Source organism: Phragmites australis, chromosome 24, assembly GCF_958298935.1.
Source record: "Phragmites australis chromosome 24, lpPhrAust1.1, whole genome shotgun sequence".
NCBI lineage: Eukaryota > Viridiplantae > Streptophyta > Magnoliopsida > Poales > Poaceae > Phragmites > Phragmites australis.
This window is the reverse complement of record NC_084944.1, coordinates 12,009,691-12,026,854: the sequence shown is the minus strand read 5'-3', so window position 1 is coordinate 12,026,854 and position 17,164 is coordinate 12,009,691.

Sequence of the window (17,164 nt, the reverse complement as noted above, 5' to 3'; positions counted from 1 at the left end):
CTGTTGAAAACCCAATGCTAACTGGTCGGGGTTGGCCCCATCCTTACCATTATCATCGTGCTTGGGTTTACACTTCCCAAGCTTCTTGTCGGCGATACCCCGCACAACCTTGCATTCGGTCAGGTCATGGATATCTATGCAGTGGATGGGCAGTAGCCTTGGCCCTTCTTCCTATCCTTTTTCTTGAAGTGCCAGCGTGGTTGGCCGGTCTGCTCTACTGCCATGACATCGGGCGATCCTACCTTGCGTTTGCTATTCTTCTCCTTCCAGTCGACCCCTTTAAAAGAGGCAGACTGGTCGAAGGTTGGCTACGGCTTTGGGCCACTCTGGAGCTCTTGGGTCTCAGCGGCCTGCGTGCACTTGTCCACGAGCTCAAAGAGCTCGGTGGTACTTCGAACTTCCTTGGTGGCCAGCTTTTCGACCGGCTTCTGGTCTCTGACCCTCCTCCGGAATGCTATGACCACGGACTAACCCGTGATCCTTGGAATGGTATTTTGGTGTTTGGTAAAATACTGGATGTAGTCTCGCAGCGACTCGCCTTGTCGCTGCTTGACCTGGTACAGGTTGTCCTCGACCCCTAGTCTGGTGTAGGTCCCTGGAAGTTGGTGACAAACTGATCGCACAAGTCCTCCCAGGAGTGAACCGACCCATGAGGGAGGTTCATAAGCTAGGACCATGCTAATCTGGCCAAGGTGGTCGGGAAATAGTTGGCCATGATTTCTTGTGGCCTCTCGCGACCTGCACCATGGTGGTGTAAATCTACAGGATCTCCTCGGGATTGGTAGAGCCATCGTATTTTTCGGCTAGGACCGGCTAGAACTTGCCTGGCCAGCGCACCTCTTGTAGCGGAGCGGATAAGGTGTTGCACCTCGTCCTGTAATGGGGAGTCACTTGCTAATGGGCGGCGGCGCGTGCTCGAGGAGAGAGACGAAGGTCTCGTGGTCATGGTGATTGGATGGAGGAGTCTGGTGCCCCTTTCCTGCTCCCGTCGAGCCTGATCTTCCTGCTCCTGGCTAGCCCTCTGGCCCTAGATCACACCACGGAGGTCACGTTAGTGAAGAGAGTCACGCAAGTCAGTGGGTCCACTATCCCGACGTGGCGGGGGTCTCTGAGAACTTTCCATCATGGAGGGAGGATAGGATCTTTCCTGCCGCGTGGCCTGCTACGATTATTGGTGATCACGGCCTTCACCAGTCCCTACGATGGACGTGGTGTTCGCCACCACGGTTGGCATCGGATGGTCTCCACCAAGATGACGAGGTCGCGTAGCCATGGCTACTAGCGAACCCTCTGGCATGGCCACCGGCAGGTGGCTGAGAAGCCTTCGCACAGTCTATAGATTTTGCGCGAGCATCATAGCCTCATAGTCGAGCTACTGAGTATGGAGCAGCAATATATCATGAAGAGGGCAGCCCCCAGCGCTTGCATCATGTGATGGTTTAGACGGCGACAACACCGAGGGCTATGCCCTATGCAGGGGTTGTATCGGAGCACCTCCTTATTCGGTGCCAGGCCGGTTTCTCCATGGGCACAAGGTATGGGGCTCACTAATGGTGCCTAGGACATGAGAGCCTCTGCTGCCCCTACTACATGGTCTGCCATGCATACTTCACGTTGAGTCTTAGAGCTTTCAGGCTCTGATTCGGTGTCCCAGGCTTAGAGTACACCGGGCTCATCTAAGTTGTATCCCATGTCGGATACCTTGCGGTGATCGGGGTTCTCAGACTGGGACTCAACAGTTGTCGTGGATCCAGCCATGGGTAGCCCAATCGAGTTATCAACACCTACCGAAATGTGAAAATGCGCCCCCTACCTGGCGCGCCAATTATCGAGGGTTAGTCCCTGACAATAGATCTAGGGTACGTCGGACGATGGGTGCGTGATCAGCATTTCTAGTGGCTATTAATCACTAGTCTTTGGATCTTGATTCCTCAGCTCTATGATGATTTGCATGAAGCGGGCAACATAGAAGCCACATATGTTGTCCGGTGGTTGATGATAGTACTGAAAAGTATACAAATATATATGTGTAAAATAGGTAAGAGAGAAAGTAACAATAAGAATGTATTTAAAATTTTTACTATGCCAAGAGTTTGAAGGAATGGTGTAGTTTGGTTGATCCTTTTCATATGTGCACCTCCTTTCTGACCGACGTATCTCTCGAAAGTTGTACATGCATGCAAGAATAATACAAATTAAATTTCTTGAATGGAAAATAACCTCAAATGAACTAAGTATAGTCAGAAAGAACTCACGTGTCGATAACCTTTTGCAATCTACAATAGTCACGTATTTGCACCTTTATGGAATCAAGGTACCACACCTTGTTAACTTTAGGAATTATTATAACCACTAAAACCTGATGATGACCCGGGTGATAGGGAAACAAGAAGTAATCCTTGGTGCTGAAATGTGACAATTCCTTTACAAGGTAGTTCACGACAAATCCCTCATCTGATTCAATGCTCTGTTGGGTGAGAGATTGAGGGTCTAGATATCTGACAGGCTATTTGTTCACCCTGTTTTCTTGTATTATGTATCTATATATACATAAGAAATGAGTTAGATGCATATATATAGTGATATGAATGATTGAAAGGTGCAATTGAAAGTCCTTACAATGTGAAGCACCTCAGAAGTCACATGTCCAGAGCATCAAGGTTATAAAGGTCATACAAGTCATTTAAGACCACAAATAAGTAGCCTTCGCCGTTGCGAAAATATTTATTCGCATATTTCAAAAAGATGTCTACATTATTAGCTGTGCATGCTTGCATGTATAAATTATGCATACTAACACATGCAGCTCCTAACCTTGCGATATCAGTAGTGTGATTTTGGTGATTAATTACCCTATTAGGTCATGATTGTGATTTTGGTTATTAATGATAACATAGACATTGGGACTAACATGTTTATCAAGAATATATGTTAGTATGTCTCATGGATGCAATACACAAAGAAGCCACCGAAGCCGGGACAAAGTTTGGTTGAATTGAAAAAAGTCTCAGGAGAAATGACTACACTAGATGGTCCGATGCTCAGGGTATTTGCACTCACCGAAGCACCTCTGTCAAAGGGGGACAGAGGCATGAAAGCCTCATCGGATAGTCTGGTGATGAAGCAAGGCAACACTGGACAATGAACAGTGCAAAGATGAAAAAGAAGCAGAAGACCTCACCGGATAGTCCGGTGATTGATTTGAACACACCGGAGGAATACACCAGAGCATTGTTGACAAAAAGGGGAGAATGCAGTGACCTCACCGGAAGGTCTGGTGCTCTGAAGATTTGTACACCAGAGCATATTTTCCAGAGAGGGTTGCATTGTCTTGGCTGGCTGAGGATAAAGCACCGGATGGTCCGGTGATGAAGTGATGTGCACCAGAGAATACACTGGAGCAATTTACACAGAGAAGATGTTGGCTCAGATGGCTAAGGTATACTCACCGGAAAGTATGGTGATGAAGGTGGAGTATACATCGGAGTATCCGGTGTTCACAGAGGCTTGAGTGGGGTTCCAACGGCTAGTTTCTAAGGAAGTACTCACCGGATGATCTAGTGTTTGTACTACTATTCTCACCAGATCATCCGGTGTTAACAGCTTTTTAGAGCCGTTGGGTTAACGGCTAGTGCGCGGGTTTGAGGCTATAAATGCCCCTCCACTCAGTCATTTAAGTGTGCTGGAGTCCAGAGAAGTTCTTGTACACCTGAGAAGACATCCAAGCCACCAAAGTGCTTAAAATGATCATACAAGGCGATTAAGCACAATATTAGTGAGCGATTAGTGCTTATAGGCCTAGAGAGTGAGTTGCTAGGTGGTTGTTGCTTAGAGAGTGGATCAAGGAGTGATCCAACAGTGTACCTCTTGGTACATCAACACCTTAGAGTCTTGATGACTCGTCGGCAAGCTTATTGACCCTCTGGCTTGGTGTGGAGCGGTGGCAAAGCGATTGTGCGGGGACGCAGAAACCCTTGCCTTTGTAGCTCAAGCTCCCAAGTGATCACGGCGGCAAGGAATAAGAAGAGAGGCTAGTGGTGAGACCTTGCCTTGGTGGCTCATCCGGGTGGAGGCCTTGTCTTTGTGACTCAGTGGCTCAAGTGATGAGAGCATCGCCATCCATTCCTTCAAGAGAAGCTCTTCCTCAAGATCAAGATCATCATCACACAAATCGTCTCGCAAGCCATCTCACAAGTTCTTTGTGGCCAAAGGTATGGATAGCAATATAAGTGATGATGAATCTGATGAGGATTCTCCCACCTATGATGAACTCCTTTATTTGATTAATGAGCAACAAAGGGCTCTTAAGAAATAATCAAAAGAGCTTAAGAAATTTGATGCACTTAATGATATTCATGCTACATTTGTTTCTAATTATGAACAATTATTGTGCAAATTCAATTTGCTAAATAAGGAGCATGAATAGCTTAAGGCTAAATTTGAGTGCATTGAATCTCAAACTAAGGTCTCTTTGAAGCAATCTATCTCTCTTTTTAATTACAATCCTAAGGTAGATGTTTCCACTTCTTGTGATGATTTATATGCTTTATCTAGCTCACCCCATTGCAATGAGATTTGTGCTGAGATTGTTGCTGTAGAACAATCTAATGAACTCATTGCACAAGAGAATGCTGAGCTCAAGCAAGAAGTGGAGAAGCTCAAGGAGGACTTAGCGAGATTGAAGGGCAAAGGATATGTCTAACCTCCTCAAGATAACCGTGCTTTCATGGTGAAGAAGCTTGCAGGGGGGTCAATCGTGACATGCTTCAAATACCACCAAGAAAGCCACAAGTCCTTCTAATGCAAGCAAGTGAAGAAGGAGACCAAGGAGAAGAAAAAGATGGCAAACCTCTCCAACAAGACCTCCAACCTCTACACTAAGCCCAACTACAAGAAGAAGATAAAGAGCAATCACTACAAGCTCAAGAACAAGGAAAATGATAAGGTGGTTGCACACATGGTTGGGAAGAAGGATCGGAGGTGGAACCAACCTATTTGGGTGCCAAGGAAGTCATCACCAACATGAAGGGGCCCCAATCGGTTTGGGTTCCAAAAAATACTTGAAGCCCGAGACGGCTATGAGGATTTAGAGGTTTGGCTTATAAGATGAAGTGAAGATTCAAGTATAGAAGCCAAGTATGCAAGATGGGCGCATTGATGAAGATTATGATCATCACATACCCAAATCCTCATCCAAAGGTAAAAAAGGTAAGTGTAGCTAGATTCTTGTTCATGCATTTTGTTTTGCTTCTAGTTTATTTGCCTTGTCTAGGATTGCATGTGCTTATTTCAATCTATTGCAATACCTAGTGTAGGTTTTCATACGGTAGGTTGGTTGTATTTCTCTTTTAAACAAGAGCAACCTACATGGTTTATTAGTGGTAGGTTTCTTTTATGGCACTAGTTTTACATTTGATATCTTTTATGTGCTATGATCCAATCTATATGGTAAGTCCTCATTGTTATCAACAACAAGTGCATATATGTCACAAGTATTCAACACTTGTATGCACACATTTACGGGGAGTATATCCTATAGGTTGTGATTTTGAAACTAACATGTGTTTTAAGTTGCATCTCTTGTAGTCTCATGGAGTAATCAACATGTCCCCGGAGGTATGCAATGCTCAAATGCTTCAATTGGTATCATTGTCAAATCTTTGTTCATTTAAGTTACATCCACGCATAATATAGCTTAAACTTCCTATCTCGACATATTGTCTAGTTGTGCATATGCTTCTTTCTCATCATATGTATGCGCACATGCATCCAAGCAATGTGGTAAAACTTTATGCTCATTTATAATCTTTACATTTGGAATCATTTGTTATTTGCCACTTGCTTTGATTGTGTTGTCATCAATCACCAAAAAGGGGAAAATTGTAGCGAAAATGGCCCTATTAGGCCATGATTGTGATTTTGGTGATTAATGACAACATAGTCATTGGGACTAACATGTTTGTCAAGAATATATGTTAGTAGGCCTCATGGATGCAATACATGAAGAAGCTAGCAAAGCCGGGACAAAGTTTGATTGAATTAGAAAACGTCTCAGGACAAAATGACTACACCGGATGGTCTAGTGTTCAGGGCATTTGCACTCACCGGAGCATCTCTGTCAAAGGGGGACAGAGGCATGAAAGCCTCACTGGATAGTTCGGTGATGAAGCAAGGCAACACCAAACAATACACCAGACAATGAACAGTGCAAAGATGAAAAAGAAGCAGAAGACCCCACCGGATAGTCCGGTGATTGATTTGAACACACTGGAGGAATGCACTAGAGCATTGTTGACAAAGGGGAGAATGCAGTGACCTCACCGGAAGGTCCCGTGCTTTGAAGATTTGTACACCAGAGCATATTTTCCAGAGAGGGTTGCATTGGCTCGGCTAGCTGAGGATAAAGCACCGAATGGTTCAATGATGAAGTGATGTGCCCCAGAGAATACACCAGAGCTATTTACATAGATAAGATGTTGGCTCGGATGGCTAAGGTATACTCCCCGGAAAGTCCGGTGATGAAGGTGGAGTATACATCAGAGTATCCGGTGTTCACAGAGGCTTGAGTGGGGTTTCAACGGCTAGTTTCTGAGGAAGTGCTCACCGGATGATCCGGTGTTAGTACTATTGTTCTCACCGGATCATCCAATGTTAACAGTTTTTTAGAGCCGTTGGGTTAATAGCTAGTGCACAGGTTTGAAGCTATAAATACCCCTCCACTCAGTCATTTGAGTGTGCTGGAGTCCAGAGAAGTTCTTGTACACTTGAGAAGACATCCAAGCCACCAAAGTGCTTAAAGTGATCATCCAAGGCGATTAAGCACAAGATTAGTGAGTGATTAGTGCTTATAGGTCTAGAGAGTGAGTTGCTAGATTATTGCTACCTAGAGAGTGGATCAAGGAGTGATCCAACAGTGTATCTCTTCATACGCCGGCACCTTGGAGTCTTGGTGACTCGTCGGCAAGCTTGTTGACCCTCCGACTTGGTGTGGAGCGGCGGCAAGGCAATTGTGCGGGGACGCAAAGACCCTTGTCTTTGTGGCTCAAGCTCCAAAGTGATCACGGCGGTGAGAAACCGAAAGAGAGGCTAGTGGTGAGACCTTGCCTTAGTGGCTTGGTGGCTCATCCGGGTGGAGGCCTTGTCTTTGTGACTCGGTGGCTCAAAGGTCGTGACCGGGTGTCGACCAGGAGCATATCCTTTGTGGAACTTCAACATGGACTATGGGTGGCATTCATGCCATAAATACTACAGAAAAAAAATCCTTGTGCCGAGTTTTCTCTCTCTACCTTATTTATGTTTTCGCATTTACTTACTTGCAATTTATCTTCTTAGATAGGTTGCAGGCGCTTTGATCGGTAGAGTAGACACACTAGATAAAACTAGAGCACATTTAGATAGAAATTGATATAAATTTATCTTGCATTGTTTTTTGGAGCCGAAATAGTTTTAAGTGTCCTAATCCCCCTCTTAGGACGTCACCGATCCCCTACAAGTAGGCACAAGCAACGGGTGGCCATACTTGAATTTGAGGTTCCCACTACGTTCTGTGGCTAGCACATGCTACTCCTGAGCGACCTCTTCTTGCTAGACAACTTGTTGCTTTTGGACAACCAGTTGCTCATCCTCAGCTTCCTACGAGAAGCTCTTGGTAGGATGTTCTTGAGGTGGAGAAAATGTTGCAGATGCTGAAAATGTTGTAGGTGCTGGATGGGACTGTGTGGGTGCACATGGCGATAGGGAAACTATGATGAGCGCTAGAGGGTTCAACTGGATGTCACTCTTTTTCCGCTAGATCCTCTATAGGAGCGCTTCCCCTAGAGGTATGATCTTATCATTAGGGGGATCTGCAACTTGTGTCCCATGAAGCTGGGATGGATCATGTCCACCTGGTTTGAGTAACAAGTACCATTCGGGTTTGAACAAGTTACTTAGTTGCGTATGAATTGGTTCACACAGGATGGGAAGGACTGAACCTTGATCCTCACCCTTGGTGTGAGAGCCTCCTTATATGCAACACCCTGTACTAGGCTGCTTTTGCCTTAGCTTTCGGGTTGGACTTTGCGGTCATGTCCATATATCTTAATTCAGGAGTGTCACTTAGAGAAGTACACGGCTTCTCTATAATTGCGACCACATAGTCACACTAACATAGGTGAATTCTCCTAAATGTCCTGTAGGATGACATCTATTGCCATACGACACTGAATTCATTAAGAGCTAACAACTCACCCTCTTCTACAGAAGAGCAAAGCAGCAAATGGGATAGATTTGCTCATGTATCCATACAGCGTGTTTTCCTAGAGCCTAGTTCACGGGATCTCAAATCTCCTAAGATAGGCTACTGCCGGTGCGAACCTTATCAGGGGTAGTAATCCCATTCCTCTTAATGCTGCCTAAATGACTCTTCTAGCCATTCTTTTTGTGAAATGATCCGTAAGGTTCCTTTCAGACTGAATATAATCCACAACGATTATACACGTCTCTACTTCATGCCTTAGTGACTTGAGTCACCGTTTTATATGCTTCGAAGTCTTCATATTGTCCTTCCTACTCTTCACCTTAACCAGAACAGTTTGGTTATCACAGTAGGTCAGAACAACCAAAATTGGCTTATCCAATATTGGCAGGTCAGAAAGGAGTTCTCTAATCCATTCTGCCTCTACGGCTACTGAGTCTAGCACTACTAGATCAGCCTCCATTGTGGAGCGAGTAAGGATGGTCTGTTTAGAAAACCTCCACGACACAGCTCCGCCTACTAATGTGAAGACATATTCACTCACAGCCTTCGTATCATCTGAGTCACTGATCCAGTTGGAATTACTGAATCCCTCTATGACTGCAGGATGACCAAAAAATGAATGCCTAGGTTATGTCCCCTTCAGATACTTAAGTATCCTCTCCAGTGCTATCCAACGATCATCTCCTGGGTTGGACGTATAGCGACTCAACCTGCATACTGCATACGAGATGTCAGGCCTAGTTGCTGGTCAAGTACATGAGGGAACCTATCACCTGTGAATATTTTAACTGGTCTTTCCCATTGACTACATTTTTCTTCATCTTAGCATTTTGATCATAGGGCGTGGCTACAGGCTTACAGTGTACCATCCCAAAATATGTAAGCACCTTATCCACATAATAGGATTGACATAGAGTTATCCCATTCTCGCCGTTTACGAGTTGATGTTTAAAATTTCATTAGCTTCTCACAAATCTGGTGAATATCAAAGTTCTGAGATAGAAGAGACTTGGTCTGTTTAATCATTTCTAAGTCTATCCCAAACAACAGTATGTCATCCATGTATAAACATAGAATAACACCTCGTCCCCCACAATAGCAATAATACACGCACTTATCGGCTTCATTGACACAAAAGCTGACCAAAGTCAGTGTAGTATCAAACTTTTCATGCCATTGCTTGGGGGTCTATTTGAGACCATACAGGGATTTGATTAACCTGTATACTTTACTCTCCTATGTTGTTACCACGAATCCATTTGGTTGTTTCATATAGATCTCCTCATCCAACTCTCCATTGAGGAAAGCGGTCTTGACATCCATCTGATGCACAAGGAGATTATGCGAAGCAGCCAGTGCTAAGAGGACGCGGATAGTGGGCAATCTTGCAACATGAGAATATGTATCAAAATAGTCCTCACCTTCATTTTGCATAAAACCCTTAGCCACTTGTCGGACCTTGTACTTTTCTATAGTATCATCGAGTCTGCGTTTTCTCTTGAAGATCCATTTGCAGCCGACCGACTTGTAGCCAACTGGAAGGTCTGCTAACTCTCAAGTTCTGTTAGTGATTATTGAATTCATCTCACTACATATCACTTCCTTCCAGTACTCTGCTTCTGGAGAAGCGTATTCCTCTAAAAGGTTTCGTGGTTCATCATCCACAACATAAGTGAAAAAGTCATCTCGCAGTGATTTTTCAGCTCTTTGTCTCTTGCTTCTCCTAAGTTTCAATTCAGGAACCGTGTCATTGACACTTTGAGGAGCAGGGTCATCAACTAAAAGATCAGGGATATCAGCCTCCTTCGCTAGCACAGGAAAGATGTGCTCAAAGAATGTCGCATCCCGAGACTGCATTATCGAGTTGACAACAATGTCTGAGGTATCAGAATGGACCACTAGGAATCTATAGGCGGTACTCTGGTATGCATACCCTAGAAAGACATCGTCAACAGTCTTTGGTCCTAATATCCTTTTCTTCGATAGGGGAACATGTACTTTAGCTAAATAGCCCCAAGTGTGAAGAAAAGATAGATTCGGTTTCCTCCCCTTCCATCCTCCATAAGGGGTTACCTCGTGATTTCGAGGAGCAACCCTATTCAGGATATAGTTAACTGTGAGAAGAGCCTCACAGCACCATGAGTTAGCCATACTAGAACTTTGTAACAAAGCATTAGCCAAGTCACAAATCATTCGGTTCTTTCTTTTGGCTACTCCGTTGGCCTGTGGTGAGTATGGTGGAGTAAACTTATGTATTATGCCACTTTATTCATAGAACTCGGAGAAATCCCTAGGAATATATTCCCCACCTCTGTCAGGACTCGGTCTTTTTATTGTCTTCCCCAGCTGGTTTTCCACCTCAGCCTTATAGACCTTAAACTATTCTAATGCTTCATCTTTTGTTCTAAGCAAGTAGATATAGCAGAACCTAGTAGCATCATCTATAAGAGTAAAGAAGTGCCACCCTTGGTTAATATTCCATTCATCTCACAAAGATCAGAATGGATCGGCTCAAGTGGCGAGGTGCTTCTCCCCTCAACTGAAAGAAATGGTTTGCGAGGCTGCTTAGCTTGCACACATACCTCGTACTTATGGATCTTGTCATAATATATGAGGGAATAAGATCCATCTTGCTCAAGCGCACTATTGCTTCATTATTAACATGACAAAGACAAGAATGCCAAATATCAATATTCTTATTAGAATATGAAGAATAGAAAATGTTTGTGGAACTATCAAGAATAGAAATACGAAACATGCCTCACAATCATAGCCTTTTCCTACAAATGACTCACACCTGGTTTACACTACTTTATTTGACTTGAAGACTAACTTTATTCCTTGCCAGCACAGTATCAATCCACTGAGTAGATTATGGGTCATGGCAGGGACAAACAGCACGTCCTTCACGACAAGAGTCTTGCCGGAAGTTAGCTTCAGGCTCACTTGTCCTACTCCTTGTACTGCTGCCGAGACCCCATTCCCAATCAGTAGGGATCCACCATCTACACCCTGAAGAGAGGTAAAACATGTCTGATTAGCACAAATATATCTTGTTGCACCTGTATCAACCCACCAACTTACTGGTGAATTTGCCATAAAGGCCTCAGATACATACCCACTAGTGGAGTCGCCTTTGCCGGTATCATCGGCCGTCGCAACCGCCACATGCACTTGGACTTTGGCTGCCTTCTGCTACTCAGGTGTCGACCCCTTGCCCTTACGATCGCAGCATCTGTTGACCTTGTGATCCAACCCGCCGCTGACATAGCAGATAATCTCGAGCTTCTTCTTCTTCTTCATAGCATTAGCCTTCATTCCTGAATATCCAGGCTTGGTCTTCTCTTTCTTCATATTCTTCCCAAGCTGGCTCTTGTGCTCGATAAGGTTAGCTTGAGCGGGCACCTTCACCCCACCATAGCCTGCCTCGGACTTCTCCTCAACATTTATAGCAGCAATGAGCTCATTAAAAGTCAACCTCTGCTTTAAGTGCCGGCACGTAGTAATAAAGTCACGCAAACAAGTAGGCAGTTTCTCTAGGATAGCGTTAACCTGAAAATTCTCATTGACGACACAGGCAGACTGGACTAACTCTCGCATGATCAACTACAACTCATGGATCTGTTCCATAACTGATCTACCATCTCCCATATGAAAGTTCAGCTAACTGGCCACCATGAAGGACTCATTGTCGTTATCACTTTCAGAATACTTGTCATTCAGCTCTGACCACACCTTCCGTGCTTTCCCGAACCCCATGTAGACATCAAAGAGCCTGTTCGATAGGACTGCCAAGAGATGTGCTAAGGCTGAGGCATTAGCCTTCTCCCAACGGGCCCTTAACGCATTGAGACGCGTTCTTTCGACCTCATCTTGCACGGCTTCCCTCGAAGGGGCGAGCGACTCTTCGGTGAGGACCCGGAAAAGTTCGAGCTCTATCAACCATAGCCTCGTCTGGGCCTACCACTGCTTAAAGCCAGTTTCATCAAAGTTCTTAGGTTTAATCGCATCCGAGGACGATAGTGATAGGGCAGAAGAGCTAGAACTAGCCATCTTAGAAGCAATAGGATTTCTAGATTGTTGTAAATAATGTGATAATTTGAGCATTGATATTATTCCATATATACAAAAACAAGAGCTTAATAACATGAATCCATTGCACATGAACAATAAACAAAAACAACTGAAACTCTGTAACAACAGTAACTGGAAACATGTGTGACATAAAAACTAAATAGCACACATACGTCTTTTGTGAAATTGCTCTCAGAAAAGATTTGACAATTGGCCTCAGGACCATAAAGTTCCTGCCCCCTAATTGTCCTAACATGTATTTCATCGATTGGGCAATATTCTTAAGATCTCAGCTAGCAAAATTATAACCTAACCTGACTTCTCAAGTTCTGAATTCTTATCCTAGACAGTACTATAGTTCAAAACTAGAATACACCAAGTTAGCACAATAAGAGAAAAACAACAAAGACAGTGATGGAAATGAACTACAAAATTGCCAAAGACAATGACTACAATTTGAATTAGCAATCCATCTAGAGACAGATACGTTATGCATATTCAGATCTTACTACAACACCAATCCAGGATTAGATTAACAGGCAGAAACTGGGGACCCAATACCATGTGTAGCTCGGTATACAGGAACAAAAATAACATACACACCGAAAAGCCTCTAGGTACCACCAGAATCAACCAACAACAAGAGAAACTACAGGTATATGTAGTGTACTCAAGGAACATGCCCAATCTCAGAATCTTTAATCATCATCAAGCATAAGTGCTGTCCAGAACATAGAGAGAGGGGAAACCTTGAATACTCACAGTGATATGCAATCAAATGAGTCAATAAGTGAGGCAAGGCACAGCCTGCAAGCCAATTTCCTAGAAATCCTATTCACTATCATTGCCGCTGGTAAGGAAGACTAAGATACAAAGCCTCATCGCACCACGTCGGCGCATGCGAGCAAACCTAGGCGAGAATAGCTCCGAGAAGCACCAACAAAGGAGCTTCTCCCACTCAACCTCTTCAAGCACCGAAGCACCAAGACCAGAGCCTGAGGTCCACTCAACTCCTAATCAAAGATGTCAACCAAATTAAAGAGGAAAAACAGTGAAGGAGGAAGGGGAAAAACAAGTTTTTCTCTCTATGTCCTGCAGGGAGAGGGAGCCGACCTAGATATGGAAGCCTCTACACCCTCCATCCCAAAGACTCCAGAAGGAATCGACCAAGAGGTTGCACCACCACAGCCTTCGGTTACCACCCGTTCGCTCTCTCCCTGCTCTCTCCTTCTCCCTTCGATTCCCTAGCCAGCCACTGCCCAGCTCATTTTGTCCAACACCGAATGGGCCTGAACACTAGATAGACAGATGGGCCATTCGGTTCACCGAAGAAAGGGCCCAATACAACATTGAAATTCACAATTTCCTCAACAATATAAATATAGTTCTAGCCTGTTTAGATAGGAAGGATTGCCAAGAACATTGGGTGGAATACTGCCCCTATATCTACCTAAACAAATCCTAACATTGAAATATATATCTTGTTTGAACCATGGACATCCGCAATTTGAAGACATGCACATATATTGTACTCCTGGACTTCTCTTCCCATACAAAGTTTCTTACAGTGAAGTGCTTTCACCACTTGCAAGCAGGGGTAGATCCACAGAGGGGCTGATATCACTATTGAAGGAAAGAGGTGGAGGAGGAAGGAAGAAGAAAAGGGATAAGAGGAGGAAGAGGAGAGCCTACACCTCGGCCCTATATGCAAGTTGCACAATGTTAGGCTACAAATCACTGTCACCTCACGGACTCCGCACAGAGTGTGCGGCCTAGATTGGCAAAAATTTAGCAGCTAGCTACCATGCATGCCAGTACGCCACTATGGGCTACACGCATGAATGCAACTTGTTCCCGGCCCTGCACATGCTGCTAGTGAATGCGCATGCCCTTGGGTGACGAGTGCACAAATCGTAAGGTCAGTTACCTGCAAGAAGAGCCCATTTGGCGCCCTAATGTGCACCCGGATCTTGTCGCCGTCCCGACGCACGATCTGGAACGCCTCTGATGCCCCCGGGATCGCCGCCGTGGCGACGACCGCGTTAGTGCTGTCAACGCCCCAGAACTGCCCGCCGAACACCCTCAAATTGATGAACGTCGTCTCGTTGATCCTCCACAGCTGGATCGTAACAAAAGTATGTGTGTGGCAAGTTTTGTTTGTGTAGTAGAAACTTATATTAGTTACACGTCGGAACAATTATATCACCTTGAAGGTCTCCCAGCCAGAGGCTTGAGTCCGGTCGGTGACGATGGTCATTATTGGGGATGTCGTAGAAGATGGAGGGCAGGATCCAGCCTTCCATCACGAGCCAACGGCCGAGGTTCACCGCCCGGATTGGCGGCTCCGGCGCTGCCGTCGGCCATCGGACCGGGGAAGGAGCCACGATGAGCAGACAATGAGGAGAAGCGCGCTGATGCTACATCAAATCGATCGGCTGGCCACTATACTATTCGATCTACCTGCTCAGCTGCAGATCGAGCTTAGCGATACGCCGCTATATATAAATGTGCCACAACGCGTAGCTGCTGTGCCCTACTCTTGCGTCACCGTTGTGGGAATTGAATTTCTACGTACGTATATGCACTCGGTTCTCTACGCACACTTCCTCAAAAGGAGAATAGTCATGGTCCCCTCCTTTCCCAGCTCCTAGCTCCAAATCACGTCCTCCTCCTATTCGAATCTTATAATAAATTAAATTATAATGTGTCTTAGTTTGTGTAAGATAAATTATTAATAATATTGGATTTGAAATGATTTTGATTGACATGAGCCTATTTGCGTGTAATCTTAGTTTATGGCTAACCAAAGTTTAAATTGGAGCAGACTGTTTCAAAGTCTAGAAAATTATGCGTCACCGAAACATCCAGTGTGGGGTTTTTTTACCACATCGGATAGTCCGGTGTTATGGTGAAATGAGCATCAGAGCATTTTTAGTGCTGAAGTAGAAATAAAAGAAACATCAGATGGTCCGGCGATGGACTTAGAGAGCGCTAGAATATTTTCTGCAGAGAGGAGATTTTTGGCGCCAAGTTTGAATATACACGTCGGATGGTCCAGTGTTGAGTTTGTGAACACCGAAGAATGTGCCAAACCTTTTGTTGTAGAGAGGTTGTAGAAGGATGATTCGGTGGATTGGCACTCACATGATTATCTGGTGATGGACATGAGATCACTAGAAGCTTCCACCAGACCTTTTCTTGCAGAGAGCAAAATTTTCCTAGAACAGATATTGCTATACTCATCGGATAGTCCGATGTTCAGGAATATCCGGTGTTAACATTTTCTGTAAGATGTGCTCTGAATTAAAGTTTTTGATTTTGTGCTAATCTGGAGATGTTTTGGAGTGTAGAGAAATGTGTTTGCTTATTTCATGGTGTGCAGGTGCGGATGCAACTTGACAGTCAATGGCGAATGATAGGAGCTAAGCGGGTGCCTGGTGCTGGACGATCAAGGAAGACTGGGTGGAGTCAAGGGTGATCCTAGCTGTACACATGGAGGTCAAGCAAAGCATGAAACGGAGGAAGAAGACGACGTGGTGACAAAGTCAAATGAAGGGGTTGCTGCTGCAAGTGATAAGGCGGCCCGAGGGATTGGGAGTGGGAAAGACTTGCCAGCGGCCAAGATCGTAAGATGGAGGACACGCGTCATCATCAAAGCACTTGCTTTAGGTAGAAGCAAGTGACGGCTAGTCACGCTTTGAGAAGCGTGCAATGGTTCCGCGGTTTGGCCTCAAAGCCGTGGGAGGACTGGAGGTGTACGTGACAACATCGTAAAACTTGCATTGATGCGAAGCTAAGTCGTGAAGTCTCCGAGGCCGTCCGATTAATGGAGAAGAAAATGGACCAAAATACCCTCGGTGTTAGGTAGGAGTGTACTACAAGAGAGGGGTATTTTGGGAAAAAGCTAGAAAACTTAGGGGTCAAATTTTATAGGCCTATAAATAAAGGGGTAGGGCTATAAGAGAGAATGAACCAGCCACTTGAACCTTTTATGCCACTCATTTGAAAGCCTAGTGCTAGGGTTTTAGAGCAGAGGAAGGCTGAGTATTTAGCCTATGTATTAGGTGAGAGTTTTGAGTGAAAAATCTTTGTAATCCGTCTAAAATAGGGCTGATCTCTTTGAGTAATGAAGGTTATATTCTTGCATATGCTTGAATTCCCCTCATTCCAGTTTCTCTCTATTGGTTCCCTTGCAAGTTTGCAAGTTTTCTATGTTTCATTTTATTTTTTGTTTTGGAATTTGGGCTGAATTTTTAGCACTTGTGAAGTTATTTTTCTAGTTACTAGAGGCATAAAAATCATATATGAGTGTATACTTATGAGTCTTGAACTCCCTTGCCTCTAGATCATCAACCTGGAGAATTTCTTCAACCAATGACCTTATCTTTGATTTTTAAATCATTCTTCCCAAGTTCCAAACTTTGTGTGGGGATGAGTTATGGATTGGTTTGCTTTAGAACTTAGTGTCCCGATTCTAACCATGAGACCATATTTGATTGGATCTTCAAGTTTGGTTTTTGAATTCTTTGAGTTTTTGTTCTGTTCTAGCTGGATCTTTCAGGCTAAGCTATGTGTTTCCGCTGTGTTTCTGTGTTTTGTGTTGCACTTTATCGTTGAGGTGTGTTGGGTGATAAAATAGGAGAAAGCCATCTATTTTTTAAAAAAAATTATTGAGGCGCCTATTCACGCCTCCTCTAGTTGTTATTCTCGATCCTACAATTGGTATCAGAGCCGGTTTGATCACTTGTTGACCTTAACCGGTTTTGTGATCCGTAGGCTATATAGAGAGAAGTGAGAAGATTTCATTGTTTGATGGCCATGATTTTTTATACTGGAAGGTGCGCATTGAGG